This window comes from Nicotiana attenuata, unplaced genomic scaffold (genome assembly GCF_001879085.1).
Source record: "Nicotiana attenuata strain UT unplaced genomic scaffold, NIATTr2, whole genome shotgun sequence".
Classification (NCBI taxonomy): Eukaryota; Viridiplantae; Streptophyta; class Magnoliopsida; order Solanales; family Solanaceae; genus Nicotiana; species Nicotiana attenuata.
In genome coordinates, this window is record NW_017674973.1 from 57,623 (window position 1) to 72,813 (window position 15,191).

Genomic DNA, 15,191 nt, shown 5'->3' on the forward strand with positions numbered 1-15,191 from the left:
AATAATGAAATATCTGGAATCTAGGTCTATTACAATTACTCAAGCCTTAACCACCCAAAACCTGGTGTCACAGTGTCACAGACAGTCTAATATTCACTACACACAAAGTCTGAAGAAATAACAGTACACTGTTTCTGAAATAAGGAAAATGAAACAGAGAATAGAAGATAGAGGAGACGCCAGGGCCTGCGGACGCCTGCAGGTCTACCTTGGATCTCCGCGTGGACTGAAGGTAGCCACCAGATCTACTGTCCAAAATCTACAGCACTGGGATCTGCACAAAAGAGTGCAGAGTGTAGTATCAGCACAACCGACCCCATGTGCTGGTAAGTGTCTAGCCTAACCTCGGCGAAGTAGTGACGAGGCTAGGACCAGATTACCACATAACCTGTGCAGTTCAAATATATACAGCGGGAAAGAAATACAGAAGTAAACAAGTAAAAATGGGAGGGGAAAACATACTTCGGGAAAAACAGGTAAAAACAGAATATCAATAGAATATAAAGGAATCAAAAATCCAACCACTAACAAGAATAAAGAAAAACAAAGGCAGATTTCATTTTCTTTGCACATCTTGTTGCAGGAGTGCAACCCGATCCCATTTCTCATATCTTGTTGCAGGCGTGCCACTCGCTCCCATTTCATGTGTCTCGTGGCAGGCGTGCCACCCGCTCCCATTTTATTATATCTTGTGGAAGGCGTCCCACCCGCTCCCATTTTATTATATCTCGTGGCAGGCGTGCCACCCGCTCCCATTTTATTATATCTTGTGGTAGGCGTACCACCCGCTCCCATTTTATTATATCTTGTGGTAGGCGTACCACCCGCTCCCATTTTATTATATCTCGTGGTAGGCGTACTACTAGCTCCCATTTTATTATATCTCGTGGCAGGCGTGCCACCCGCTCCCATTTCATTATATCTTCTAGTAGGCGTACCACCCGTTCCCATTTTATTATATCTTGTGGTAGGCGTACCACCCACTCCCATTTACCACCAACAATAATCACAAGGAATCCCGGCAAGGGAACAAGAATAACATAATTACTTCCCGGCAAGGGAACAATGATATCTCAACAATATCCCGACAAGGGAACAATAATATCAAACAAACATCCCGGCAAGGGGACAATTACGATAATAACATGCGAGACATAATAAACCACAACGGAGTCATAACAAATTATAACAAAGTCTTAACGCCCCTACTACTGTTGTGCAGCCTTTCCTCGGGTTCGTAGAGTCGGGTTCCCGTTTACCCACAACGGAGGAGCCGCCCCCACCAGGCAGGCGGCCACGGGTCATAACGCACTCTTCGCACAACAAATCCACTTTGAAGTTGACTTATTCGCTCGGCCAATCGTCGGAATGTGTACGAGATACCATAAGGGCCCAATATCAAAGACTCACGGGCATGCTTGACACCAACGTATAGATACTCGTCACCATGCCTATACGTCGTACTCCACAATTAACACGTAGCAAATAGACACAACTCCTAATCCCTTAAGCTAAGGTTAGACCAAACACTTACCTCGATGCCACGAACAGAATTCACGATTCAATTATAGCTTTACCCCTTGATTCCACCACCAATTCGTTCGTATCTAGTCACAAGTTACTTAATTACATCAATAAACGCTAAATGAATCAACCCCAATGCATGAAAATGAGTTTTCCAAAGGTTTACCCAAAAAGTCAAAAATCGCCCCTGGTCCTACATGGTAAAAACCCGAGGTTCGAACCATAACCCGATCACTCATTCCCCCACGAACTCAAATATATAATTTGTTTTGAAATCGGACCTCAAATCGAGGTCCAAATTCCCAATTTTTCAAAAACCTAGGTTCTACCCAAAACACCCAATTTCCTCCATGAAAATCATTGATTTGAAGTTGAAATCATGTTAAAAGATATTAAGAATTGAAGAAAGTTAGTTAAAATCGACTTACAATTGATTTGGAGAAGAAGAAATCCTTGAAAAATTGCCTAAGTGTGCTTATGTTTTGAGAGAATGTGAAAAATGGGTTTAAAATCGTCTAAGTATAAAAGTTGCAGGTCTCTGATATGGGAATTGCGAACCCCGACCTCTGCTGATATGGGAATTGCGAAACAGGGTTCGCATTTGCGAACCCTTCAGAATTGTTGGACCTTCGCATTTGCGAAAAGAAGGTCGCATTTAAGGCTTCCGCATTTGCGATACATTGATCGCATTTGCGATTAGAGAGGACTTAGGCGGGTGTCTCATTTGCGACGGATTCTCCGCATTTGCGAAGAATGCTGCCCAGGCCACCTCTCGCAATTGCGACGCATGGCTCGCCTTTGCGAGCTCGCCTTTGTGAGACAGGCTTCGCAAATGCGAAGCCTGTAGGTCTGAAACACACCAGCAATTTTTATTGTTTAAAATGCACCCCGTGGCCTATCCAAAACTCACCCGAGCCCTCGGGGCTCCAAACCAAATATACACACAACCTCAAAAATATCCTACGGACTTATTCGTGTAATCAAATCATCAAAATAACATCATGAACATCGAATTAAACCTCAAGATCAATGAAATTTCTCAAAACTTCTTAAACATCAAATTTTGCATTTAAGGTCCGAATCACGTCAAACAGATTCCGTTTCTTACCAAACTTCACAGAATTATCTTAAATCATATATAAGACCTGTATCGGGCGCCGATACCAAAATACTGGCCCGATACAACATGTTCTAATCAAAATTCATTTCCAAACCTTATAAACAATTCCAGAAAATAATTTTCTTTAAAAATTCATTTCTCGGGCTTTGGACCTCAGAATTCGATTCCGGGCATACTCCCAAGTCCCATATTTTTCTACGGACCCTCCGGGACCATCCATAATTCTTACCTCCAAGTGTTCCTCCTCGATTCCCTCTTCAATCCCCTCCAAAAAGCTCTAAAAACGCACAGAAATGGTGGAACTTAGGCTAAAAATCGCGGAATGGGTCTTTTAAAACATTCTGCCCAGCACTTAAAATTCCTTCATCGCGAACGCGGTCAAAGCCTCGTGTTCACGAAGCACAAATTTTTAATTGACCATTTTCCTTCTACGCGATCGCGACACCTAGTACGCGAACGCGAACCCTTGGCTTCCCAACACAGCGCGAACGCGACTCCCCTCCCGCGAACGCGAAGAACAACCATCCAGGACCCCCCATCCGCTCACCTCTTCTACGCGAACACAGCAAGGACCTCGCAAACGCGATGACCATAGAACCCGGCCCTTCGCGATCCGTGACTACCTTCGCGAACGCGAAGGCCAACTTCACAGTATTACAACCTAACCCTTCGCGATCGCGGGACCTCCATCGCGAACGCGAAGGTCAAAAACCTGCAACACCAACAACAGATTTTCTGCAATTTTCTTCAGCTTGAATTGATCCGTTCAACCACCCGAAACTCACCCGAGGCCCTTGGGACCTGAACAACACATGCTAATATATCCCATAACATCATTCAAACTTGTTCCAACCTCCGGAACGCTCAAAACAACATCAAAACACCAAATTTGCATCGGATTCAAGCCTAAGAATTCTAAAATCTTCCAAATTCCGCTTTCGATCAAAAAGTATATCAAACCACGTCCGAATGACCCGAAATTTTGCACACACGTCCCAAATAACACAATAGACCTACTGCAACTTCCGGAATTCCATTCCAACCCCTATATCAAAATCTCACCTATCAACCGGAAAATGCCAAAATTCCAACTTCGCCAATTCAAGCCTAACTCCACTCCGGACCTCCAAAACACATTACGATCACACTCCTAACTCCCAAATCACCTCCCGCAGCTATCCGAATCACCGGAATTCACATCCGAGCCCTATTTCACATAAGTCAATATTCGGTTGACTTTTCCAACTTAAGCTTCCTTAAAAGAGACTAAGTGTCTCAAGCCTTACCAAAACCTCTCCGAACCCGAGCCAACCAACCCGATCACACATAATACAGCTGAACAAAACAATAAGAAGCAAAAATGGGGAAAATGGGGCGGTAATTCATGAAACGACCGGCCGGGTCGTTACATCCTCCCCCTCTTAAACAAACGTTCGTCCTCGAACGAGTCAAGAAACATACCTGAAGTCTCGAATAGGTGAGGATATCTCCTCCGCATCTCCCGCTCGGTCTCCCAGGTAGCCTCCTCCACGGGCCGACCTCTCCACTGCACTTTCACTGAAGCTATATCCTTTGACCTCAACTTTCGAACCTGCCGCTCCAAAATAGCTACTGGCTCCACATCATAAGTCAAATCATCATCTAACTGAACTGTGCTGAAGTCCAAAACATGAGACGGATCCCCAATATACTTTCGGAGCATAGAAACATGTAATACCGGATGCACACTCGACAAGCTAGGTGGCAAAGAAAGCTCATAAGCCACCTCCCCAATCCTCCGAAGCACCTCAAAAGGCCCAATGAACGAAAGACTCAATTTACCTTCCTTCCCAAATCTCATAACACCCTTCATGGGTGAAACCTTCAACAGAACCTTTTCACCAACCATGTAGGACGCATCCCGAACCTTCCTGTCCCTCTGTGTGCAGATTCAGGAGTCTCAGGTCACGCTAGCGAGGGTTGATTTGCTTCCAGCAGGTTGTTTGGAGATGACTAGGTAGCTGCGCGGCGTTCGCAGCACAGTGCTTCTCCTTCTTACTTTTATTTCGCTGTCCTAGTTTCGTAATAGACTATGTTGTCTTTTCATACTCTTAGACTGATTTTAGATGCTCATGACTGGTGACACCCCGATGTCGGGCTGTGTTTTATTTCGCAGTTGATATTTCACTTTGTTTTGGGATTATCATTATTAATGATTTGATTATGAATCATTATGTCTGTAAATTAAACTTGGGGTTTGTGTCGGCTGGCCTTGTCTTCATGAGAGGTGCCATCACGGCCGGGTCTGGGTTTAGGTCGTGACAGGATGAATCTAGGGTTTCCTTGTCCGTTGCCATGATTCAAACGGAGAAACTGTTTCACTATTGAACAGCAAACAGAAATTGATGTGATTTTGCCTTGATCAAGGCGAATTGCAGAAAATCTCGAAGAAAAGAGGGATGAGAGAATACTGATTGAAAACTTGACGGAATGCTATGATTAAACACTGAATCGGAGCATATGCTCTGATACCATGACGAAATGTGAAGGATTAACAATGGAGATGAGCTCGAATTGAGCTTCCATGGGTGAAGAAGGGAGAGATTTTTACTGAGAACCTTCGAGAAACAGATGGAGAGGAAAGATGAGTTTCTTTCTCACTGAAAAATATCTGTACAGTGTCCCTTTTATATGTATACTAATGGCCTAACTAACTCATTACAGTAACAGCCTAACTAATTACAAAACTGGCCTATACAAAATATATGGCTAACTAGTAAATAATCTCAACGGTTGTTCAACTCCTCAATTTGATTATTTTGTGTCAAACTCTTTTCCCTTGGTTAAGAAACTTATCCTTGCGCAACAGCAACCACACTGGATTGACTCAAAAGCACACAGAGAGATGGCCAAGATAAAATTGTCATTACTAGAAAATGAGAGAATTCCGATCGAAATTTCCGACTGAAAGTGTAGTCGGATATTTCCGATGGCTTGGGTTGAAAAATAACAAAAATAATGTTAAATATTTTCTTATAATATTCCGACCATATTCTGACAATGTTAGTCGCAAAGTTTTTGCGAAAAAATCCAGAAAATTTTTTTGCGACCGATTTGGTCGCTGCCTGAAAGTCAAAGGTATTGCCTTTGATCACTTTTCACTTTTTGAGGGAAACGATCGAAAAATAATAAAATATAATATTATTTTTTTAAAAAGTTTCCGACGGATCTGGTCGGAAATCATTTTAGTTTTAAAATAATAAACTGCTAGTAATTTACCGACCAATCGATCGAAAAAAAATAATATTTTGAATTTTAATTTTTTACCGATTGGTTCGATCGGAAATACTTTTTATAACCCAGCCCCCGACCCCTTTCTTCTTTTTTCTTTTTATTTCTCTTTTCTTTCTCTTCTCTTACCCCCTTCACTCCTGTGAATAGTCGGTCGCCGTCACCTACTCAAATTTCTGGCGGTATACCTCTCTCTATCTCACTTTCTCCCTCCCACTCTTCCTTATGCCTGTTGAGACCAGATTCAATTCTAACCCTTTTTTATTTTTTATTTTTATTTTTCAGATAGCATGCATCGCTTCTCTGGAAGCGTGCATCTTCCCCGGCGAGTTAAGTTCTTTCTTCATCTTTTCTCTGGCCTTGAATGTTAATATAATTATTCTTTTTGTTTGTATTGCAATTAAAATTAGTATTTATTTTGTTTGAATACGGATAAGATTAGAATTGAAATTAGGATTGAAATGAAAGAATAATTTATTCTTTAACCTTGAATAACTATTATTTAGAGCCTGAAGTAACATGAAAATTAAGCTTTTTTTTTTTGAATAAAAATTAGAAGTGAATGAAAGTTGAGATATTTTCTTTTTCAATAGGAGTAAATCTTTAATTTGTATTGTAATTTATATATGTTATAAAATTAGGAATAAAACTATTCAATGTTGAAGTAGTGTGTATAATTATAGCTTTAATTTTGATTCATCTTGAAAAGTGCTCCAATTGTATTTTATATTAATTATGTGATGTAGCTTTTTAATAATAGTGAAGTAAACCTATAAAATGATTGTAAGATTAAAGTTTATTAAATATAATAGATTCATTGGTTTGAAATGATATCAAGTTTAAGGTTTCTTGAATATGATGTTTAACGCTTGTTGTTGCTTTTTAGTTTATTAATGAATATGTATAAATATAAAACTTTTTTAGATTACTAAATAAGATGGATAAATATCAAATTACACTAAACTATATAATTAAACTATTTAGATAAGTACCCTTTGAAGAATAAAATTTATTAATTAGTGTAAATAACATAACTATTTTTTAATTTTCTTCTATGTGTCGATGAAATTTGGGCATCGTAGCTGAAGCCTGAATATATAATAGGAATCACCTGAATCGGGATTGCAGGAAGAATTTATAGAAGAGATTGCTGGCTTTATTGCTAAGGCAAAAACACTTTATGATTTCCTTATAGTAAGATGGCTTTATATTCGAGAAGAAGAAACCAACCAAGTTTAATTTATTCTTCTTTTCTGAAGTTTCAAGTTAACCCCGTGTGTTAATGGTTAAATATTGAAGACTTTAAATTTTACTTCTTTCTTATTCTTCTTGATCTTCAATTGGTTTTTTAACTTTCAAAATCGACCCCCGTCTAAATGGTTAAACATTAAAGATTTCACTTTTTTTCGGTTTTTGAACGGTTTCAGCATTCTCTTGTATAAAGACTTGTATATTTTCAAAGGTTTTAAAATTTAGAGAGAAACAAAACTAGCTATATCGAGCAGGACATACTTTGGTACACACAAAATTCTGTCAGGCTGGCAAAACTTATCTTGTTTTCAAGTCATGACAGACGTAAATAACTTGTATAAATTGTTCAGGTCATGACAGAAGTAGGGGATTCCGCTGAAATTTACCAAATTTTACGACTGATTTTCGACCACTTTGATCGGAACCTGTAACTGGGAATTCCCAAATTTACAGCTGAAATGGTCAAAAATTTTTACTTAATTATTTAATTAATTTTATTATTTCGGACTGATTCGGTCGGAAAATTTGAATATAATTATAATTAGTTATTAATAGTACTGACTCAATCGCTCGAAAAATTAATTATTTAATTAAAATTTATTTTTAGATTTGAGACCCATTCGGTCGCAAATGTACCGACCAAAACAGTAGAAAGTTTGGAATTTATTCGGTCAACTCGACTTTCTCAGTTGCGACTAAATTGGTCAGAAGTTTCTCACCAAGTGTGTCACAAATATTTCACGACCATCAATTTTTCCGACCACCTGAAATCCGTCGGAAATATTAGATTTACGACGGATTTAGTGGTCGGAAATTTAACATTCTCTAGCAGTGTAATTTATGCAAATCGACGGACAGCATACCGCACCGTTTGATTTTAATTTCTTCGTAAAAATCTTTCTTCTGTGGTCTTGGTATATACTCACTCTTTTGAATTATTTATAATCTGTATCTTCTTGGTGTAACAATATGTCTGTTTTAGATTGTTGCAAAAAAAAAAAAAAAAAAAATGCAAGATTAGTAAGTATGCTGAGCGAGCTTCGATTGATTAAACCAAAATGGAAAGGTACTTACTGTTTCGTCCAAATTAATAACCATTTACCCTCCATTCAAATGGTCCTACATTTTTCTTTTAAAAATATTATTGTTTTCAATTTGAAAAACTTCATAGTAATTAATGGTTTTCATCTGCCTTCATTCTTGCCTGATATAAGGAAATTTTATCTCCACTTCTTCGGTGAATCACAGCACGAAAAACGATAGAAGTTAAGAAGCAGAAAGAGAAGTCTATTTTCCTTTTTTTCCACTAAAATTGTGTGTAAACAACTCAATACACACAATTGCATATTAGACTCTCACAAACAAAGGAGAATCCATTCATCACTAATTAGAAATGTGTTTTGTTTGTCCATCACTTAATATATTATACGTAAAAGGAGTGGGGTATTGCGGGTAAGATAAAGGGTTTTTGATACATTTGGATAAATCAAAACTAATGATAATAGGCTATAATTACGTATTTTAGTCGATTATTACACTCTAATTTACTGTATTTTAATTGAGTTTGAGCTTTAATCGCTAGTGTCTTGCACTAACTGTGTGTTTTATGCCTTGTAGGAGTGATTCCGAGCTATATAGATGTTATGGAATGAATTCAAGTGATTTGGAGCTTTGAAATCCGAGTTAAAGCCCAAGGATACAAGCCGGGATCGCGTTTGGGGTCAACGGATGATAGTTAGAGCGAACGAAGAATCGAGCAGGCATATTGTGCACTGTCTAGTAAAATAGATATAACTTTTTGCTCAGAACTCCATTTTGGCTCCACAATATATGGTTGGAAAGCCAACTCAAAGGGCTACAACTTTCATGTTTTACGTTTTTCCAAATTCCAAACGAAACAGGGTGAAAAGTGCGCGCCCAGATGAGCGATCGCGCTAGTTTTAGCGCGCCCAGGACAGAAAGTTGTCCAACTAGCGCGACCATTAGCGCGTCCAGATGCGCGACCGCGCTAGTCAAACCCGGGAAAAATGTCCTTTTTCACATTGGAGAAGGCATAATTGTTTGGGCCCAACCCTACTTGGTATATATACATGGAAAAAACGGTATTTTGAGGGGAGATGACGTTTTTAAGAGGAAAACACAAGCACAGTGCCGCCGTGGAGGCCGGATTTCATCTTTTCTTCCACCAAACTTAATAATTTTTATGTTTCTTTGTATGATTTGTTGTTTTGCTACCATGTTTATGTGGAGTTAAACTTCACGTTCTAGGGTTGTGGTTCTTTCATGACTATTGTTATTCGGATATTGATTTTGATTTCTTAGTTTATCATATTGGTTTATTTATTCAATCCTGCGCTTAATTATTTGATTGCTTGATCACCAATTGAATACTATCTACGAATCTACAGTTAAACTCGAAAGTGGGAATTCTAGATTGCATATAGGATTGAGTAGAGCAAGTTCTTGAACCTGGGCATCGGGGAACAAATTTGCAATTAGGATAGACATATACCTAATTGCCTTGCTTGGTTGAAATACAGGAATTATAAATGCGTTCTTGTTGATTCTAACTCCATAGATATATAGGCGTTAGGTTAGCTTGAATAGGCGAGCAAGAACTCGACAGATTCTTATGAGCAATATTAACCCTGTCAACCAATAAACTCGATAAATTAGTTAGTCAATTCAATTGAAGAATACAATAGGAATGTTAGATAGCCCATAACCCTAGATCGTTTTCATTACATTGATATCATAAAAATTTGCTCTTCCTCTGTTTAAAGTTCATTATTTATATTCTTTATTTAATTAGTTTAGAATCAATTACTTCTAGGTTTAATTCTTGTTTAGATAATCAGGATGGTCTAATTTAGTTAATGGTTAATCAAAAGTCCTCGTGGGATCGACATCCGACTTTTAGTCACTTTATTACTTAACGACCGTGTATACTTGCTGTGCGTTTGGGAGCAACAACTAAGGTTAGAAATTTTTAACAAAATCAGAAAACATTAATAACTCTTTTGTTTCGACACAAGAAATAGATTTTCTTACCCCCTTTTCTTGTGTCTTTCAACCAATTACTACAAAGACTAATAAAATCTTATCAATGTTCTCTTACACATGCAAAACAACATTATTAATCTATGACCACTTATACAATAAAGTTAATTGGCCATTAATAAAAAGCGAAAGTCCATCTTCATTTACTAGCCAATTACATGTACCAAGGAAACATCTGCTAGGGTCTTTTGAAGGATCAAACATTACAAAATTTCCATGCGAAGCAGTTGGATTAGCAGCACTTGTGTCAATAGAGAAACTAAGTTCAAAGCCAGAAGGGACATTGTCTTTGCTAATGTTCTGTCCTTGGGCTATGCATTGAAAAGATAAGGGAGAGTTCAATCGACTAGAAATAGATACTGGGTAAACTGTAGCTAAAGAAGAAGCTAGAATTTGTAGCAGGACTAGAATTGGGAGATAAAATTTAAAAGAATTCATGATTATTTTCATGTCTTGAGGAATGTGCTAATTGTTACTTGGTTTTATAGTTGTCATGGTTTACTAGTTAAGTAAATTGTTCAAGAAAAGATTAAAGTAATTAAATTGGGAGGAAGGGAATTGATTGTATTTCAAAAACTTTGGCAACACAATGAATTAGCATTATTTCTATAAACAGGAAATCCTAGAGGAATTTGGTAATATATTTGTTGTTATCTTTTGGTACCTATCATTGTTTTAAGACATTTTTGTGACTCGCTTAAAATTCACTTATGGGTAAGGGTAGTAATTTGAGCCCAAACTCATTTGACCCGCCCAACCTGTTTAAGGTTGGGCTGATTATTGACCCGTCCATTTATTGATCTCAGCTCATCTTGATCCAACCCATTTCAATACATCTAATGCGGGACTGATTTTTAGCCCAAATTGATCCATGAGTAACTTTGTTAAAATAATTTTAAAATAATCTTTTTGTTTGCTATATTATATATGACTATAATAAGAGAAAAAAAAAATTCTTATTTGATCATTAAATAATTCATAAGAAAATAATACACATTAATTAACGCTTGGTAAAAATTGGACGGGTTGGGCTATGACCCAAATTACAGTAAAAATGGCGTGTAGTAGCCACTAATTAAGGGTGTCTTTAATTTTTATCCACTAATTATAATGCTCAGCAAAAATAGCCACTACTAATAGAAAAAAGACAATTTTACCCTTTCTTCCTCTCTTTCGCGTTGCATTTTCATCTGGAATACCCAAGCGATTTCACGGTCGGCCTCCTCCATGCTTGGTCAATAGCATCAGGTCTATTAGTGACCCCAATTACTAGGACATAACCAGGTCCATCATGAGATCCTTCTGATTTTGCTTCACTATTCCTTTTACCAATACGTACCGTAGTTCCTTTTGCATCATCAAAATTTTCAAGTTCTGAATTTTTGAGCAGATGTCTCAATTACGTACAGTAATTTCTTTCTTCTTACCTTGTTTTTGTTTCTTTTGAGTTCAAAGATTAAAAGTTAAGGACATGAGTCTTTAAGTTTGACATGCAGGTTTAAAAGTTAAGGACATGCATTCCTTAAATTTGACATGCAGGTTCAAAAGATAAGGACAAACAATCCTTAACTTATAGTTTCAAGTTCAAAACTTAAGGACGTGCAGTCCTTAACTTATAGTTTCAAGTCCTTAACTTTGAGTTTCAGTTTCAAAAGTTAAGGACAGGCAGTCCTTAACTTATAGTTTCAAGTTCAAAACTTAAGGACGTGCAGTCCTTAAGTTATTGTTTCAAGTTCAAAACTTAAGGACATGCAGTCCTTAACTTTGAGTTTAAAGTTCAAAAGTTAAGGACAGGCAGTCCTTAACTTACAGTTACACGTTCAAAAGTTAAGGACAAGCAGTACTTAACTTACGGTTACAAGTTCAAAAGTTAAGGACAATAGGTCCTTAACTTTGACTTACAAGTTCAAAAGTTAAGGATGCTTGGTCTTGAAGTTTGAGTTCCAAGTTCAAAACTTAAGGACATGTAACCTTGAAGTCCTGAACTTAGAGTTCCAAGTTCAAAAGTTAAGGACATGTAGTCCTGAAGTCCTGAACTTAGAGTTTCAAGTTCAAAAGTTAAGGACATGTAGTCCTGAAGTTAAGGACATGATCAGAAGGGTATTTTTGTCCGAGCAGTTAAAGTTTATTAAACCAGTGGCTAAAGATTAAAGACATTTAAAACGCTGGCTTTAAATTAAAGACATAAGCTGTTAGTGGCTATCTGTGCACATCGCCCAAATTACAGCCCAATTTGACCCAATCCATCTCAGCCCAAGTTACTCTTGGGCGGGTCATACCCAAATTTTTAGCCAAACTTGACCCAACCCATCTCAGCCCAAGTTACTTTTGGGTGGATCATTTAACCCGCCTATTTGACACCCCCTACTTCTGGGCAAGACATATATGGGAGATTCTTGTCTCGCGAGGCTTATGCTCCGAGAACGCGAGTGTATCTTCCAAACACGCTTAATGCTCGACATTGCCCAACAGGCTAATCATACATGAATGTTCCTAATAAGACGTAATATTGACACATAAAATTCTTTAATTACTAAGTTACTCATCAAAATTTCTATTCATATTTTATCCAACTATGAAGTTTCAGAGAAACTTAACTCAAATTTTAAGTACTAGTGCCACGTACTCTATAACTGAGAAAATTGTGAAGGGGAGCTCCAATTGAATTTTTCTTCTAGAAATAGTAGTTGAAGTTCATGCTTCATTTGTTATTGGTCTTTATGCCTTAGTTCTGTATATCTTAAAATTTCGTTATTTTATTCTCTTCTATTTGAAAGCATTATCCTTTTTCTATGTTAACTGAACGGGAACATAATGATTTAACCGTTAAGTGCTAACGAAAAACCATGTCCAAGTAATTATCTTCAATGAATACTCATTCTAGTGATTAATATAGTGTGCCAAATTAAAGGTTGTTTCCTGATTATTTACATGTTATATATGTGTGGGTGTGGGTGTGGGTGTGCGTGCACAAGTTATTTCTTTAGGACAAAAAACTATATTGTGAACCATCTTAAATATGATTGAATCACAAACTAGAAATTCCATAGTGAAATGAGTAAACTATAGTACTGACAAAATTTCTATATTTTTTACTGGTAAGGGTATAAAATGTGCAGTGAAAAATTTAGCGAAATATTCGTAGAATCGGGATTGTACAAAGTCATGCTCTGCGGGCATAGCGAAATATACGTAGAATCGGGATTAAAGTCAGCGGTGGAGCAACGCTTCTACTTGTAGGTTCTGTAGAATTTATTAGTTTGGAGCGAAACCATATATTGGTGTTAAAAGATTTATAATTTAATATGTATAAATAATTATCCTGAACCTAGTAAGCTGCTTTTTTTTTAGAATCTAGAACCCTTAAATTCAAATTTCTAACTCCCGCCCGCTGACTAATATAATATGTAGACATTGTTTTCTGTGTTCATTATGTGAGATTATATATGTATGTTAAGCAGGGATATTAATGACTTTGGTTGACAGGGGCTATGCGTTCTGGTGCTAGTCACCCGCCAATGGATTTTGGATTGTAACATAGAAGAGTTCTTTCATTCACTAATCGTCATATGTGATTACAACAACAACAGTTCCATGTTATATAAGACTCCTAAGTCTATTGATATACGGAGAGCAATATAATACAAGTCCGTATACTACAGGGAACCTAAACCCACAACAAATAGATAAATTTAACCAAGATTCTACTTGTTCTAGGATTATCCTTTATACTCCTCCGTAAGTTGAGCAGCTAACTTGGTCTTCAACTGTAAGAACCTGCTTGATGATAGGCTATAATTACGTATTTTAGTCGATTATTACACTCTAATTTACTGCACTTTAATTGAGTTTGAGCTTTAATCGCTAGTGTTTTGCACTAATTGTATGTTTTATGCCTCGTAGGAGTGATTCCGAGCTATATAGATGTTATGGAATGAATTCAAGTGATTTGGAGCTTTAAAGTTTGAGTAAAAGTTCAAGGAATTAAGCCGGGATCGTGTTTGGGGTCAACGGATGATAGTTAGAGCGAACGAAGACTCCAGTAGGCAGATTGCGCACTGTCTAGTAAAATAGACATAACTTTTTGCTCAGAACTCCATTTTGGCTCCAATATATGTGGTTGGAAAGCTAACTCAAAGGGCTACAATTTATAAGTTTTAGGTTTTTCCAAATTCGGAACGGAACAGGGTGAAAAGTGCGCGCCCAGATGCGCGCCCGCGCTACTTTTAGCGCGCCTAGAAACAGAAAGTCAGCCAACTAGCGCGGCCAGATGCGCGTCCAGGTGCGCGGCCGCGCTAGTTAAGCCCGGGAAAAGTGTCCTTTTTCACATTGGAGAAGGTATAATTGTTTGGGCCCAACCCTACTTGGTATATATACATAGGAGAACGTTTTTGAGAAAAATTTTTGACCAAGGAAGAGCACAGAGCCGCCGTGGAAGCCGGGTTTAATCTTTTCTTCCACCAACTTAGTCTTTTTATGTTTCTTTGTATGATTTGTTGTTTTGCTACCATGTCTATGTGGAGCTAAACTTCACGTTCTAGGGTTGTGGTTCTTTCATGACTATTGTTATTCGGATATTGATTTTGATTTCTTAGTTTATCATATTGGTTTATTTATTCAATCCTGCACTTAATTATTTGATTGCTTGATCACCAATTGAATACTATCTACGAATCTTGAATTGAACTCGAAAGTGGGAATTCTAGATTGCATATAGGATTGAGTAGAGCAAGTTCTTGAACCTGGGCCTCGGGGAACGGATTCGCGGTTAGGATAGACATATACCTAATTGCCTTGCTTGGTTGATTTACAGGAATTATAAATGCGTTCTTGTTGATTCTAATTCCATAGACATATAGGCGTTAGGTTAGCTTGAATAGGCGAGTAAGAATTCGACAGATTCTTATGAGCAATATTAACCCTGTCAACCAATAACCCAGATAAATTAGTTAGTCAATTCAATTGA

The 15,191-nt window shown here is 37.6% G+C and overlaps 1 long non-coding RNA gene across 1 annotated transcript; it reads left to right on the plus strand.

Moving 5' to 3' along the window:
* Positions 1-6,002: 6,002 nt before the first annotated feature.
* Positions 6,003-8,938, plus strand: LOC109219527. Its single transcript, XR_002066955.1, has 3 exons — positions 6,003-6,096; positions 6,200-6,243; positions 8,783-8,938. It is a non-coding gene; the product is annotated as an uncharacterized LOC109219527 (long non-coding RNA).
* The last annotated feature ends 6,253 nt before the right edge of the window (positions 8,939-15,191 follow it).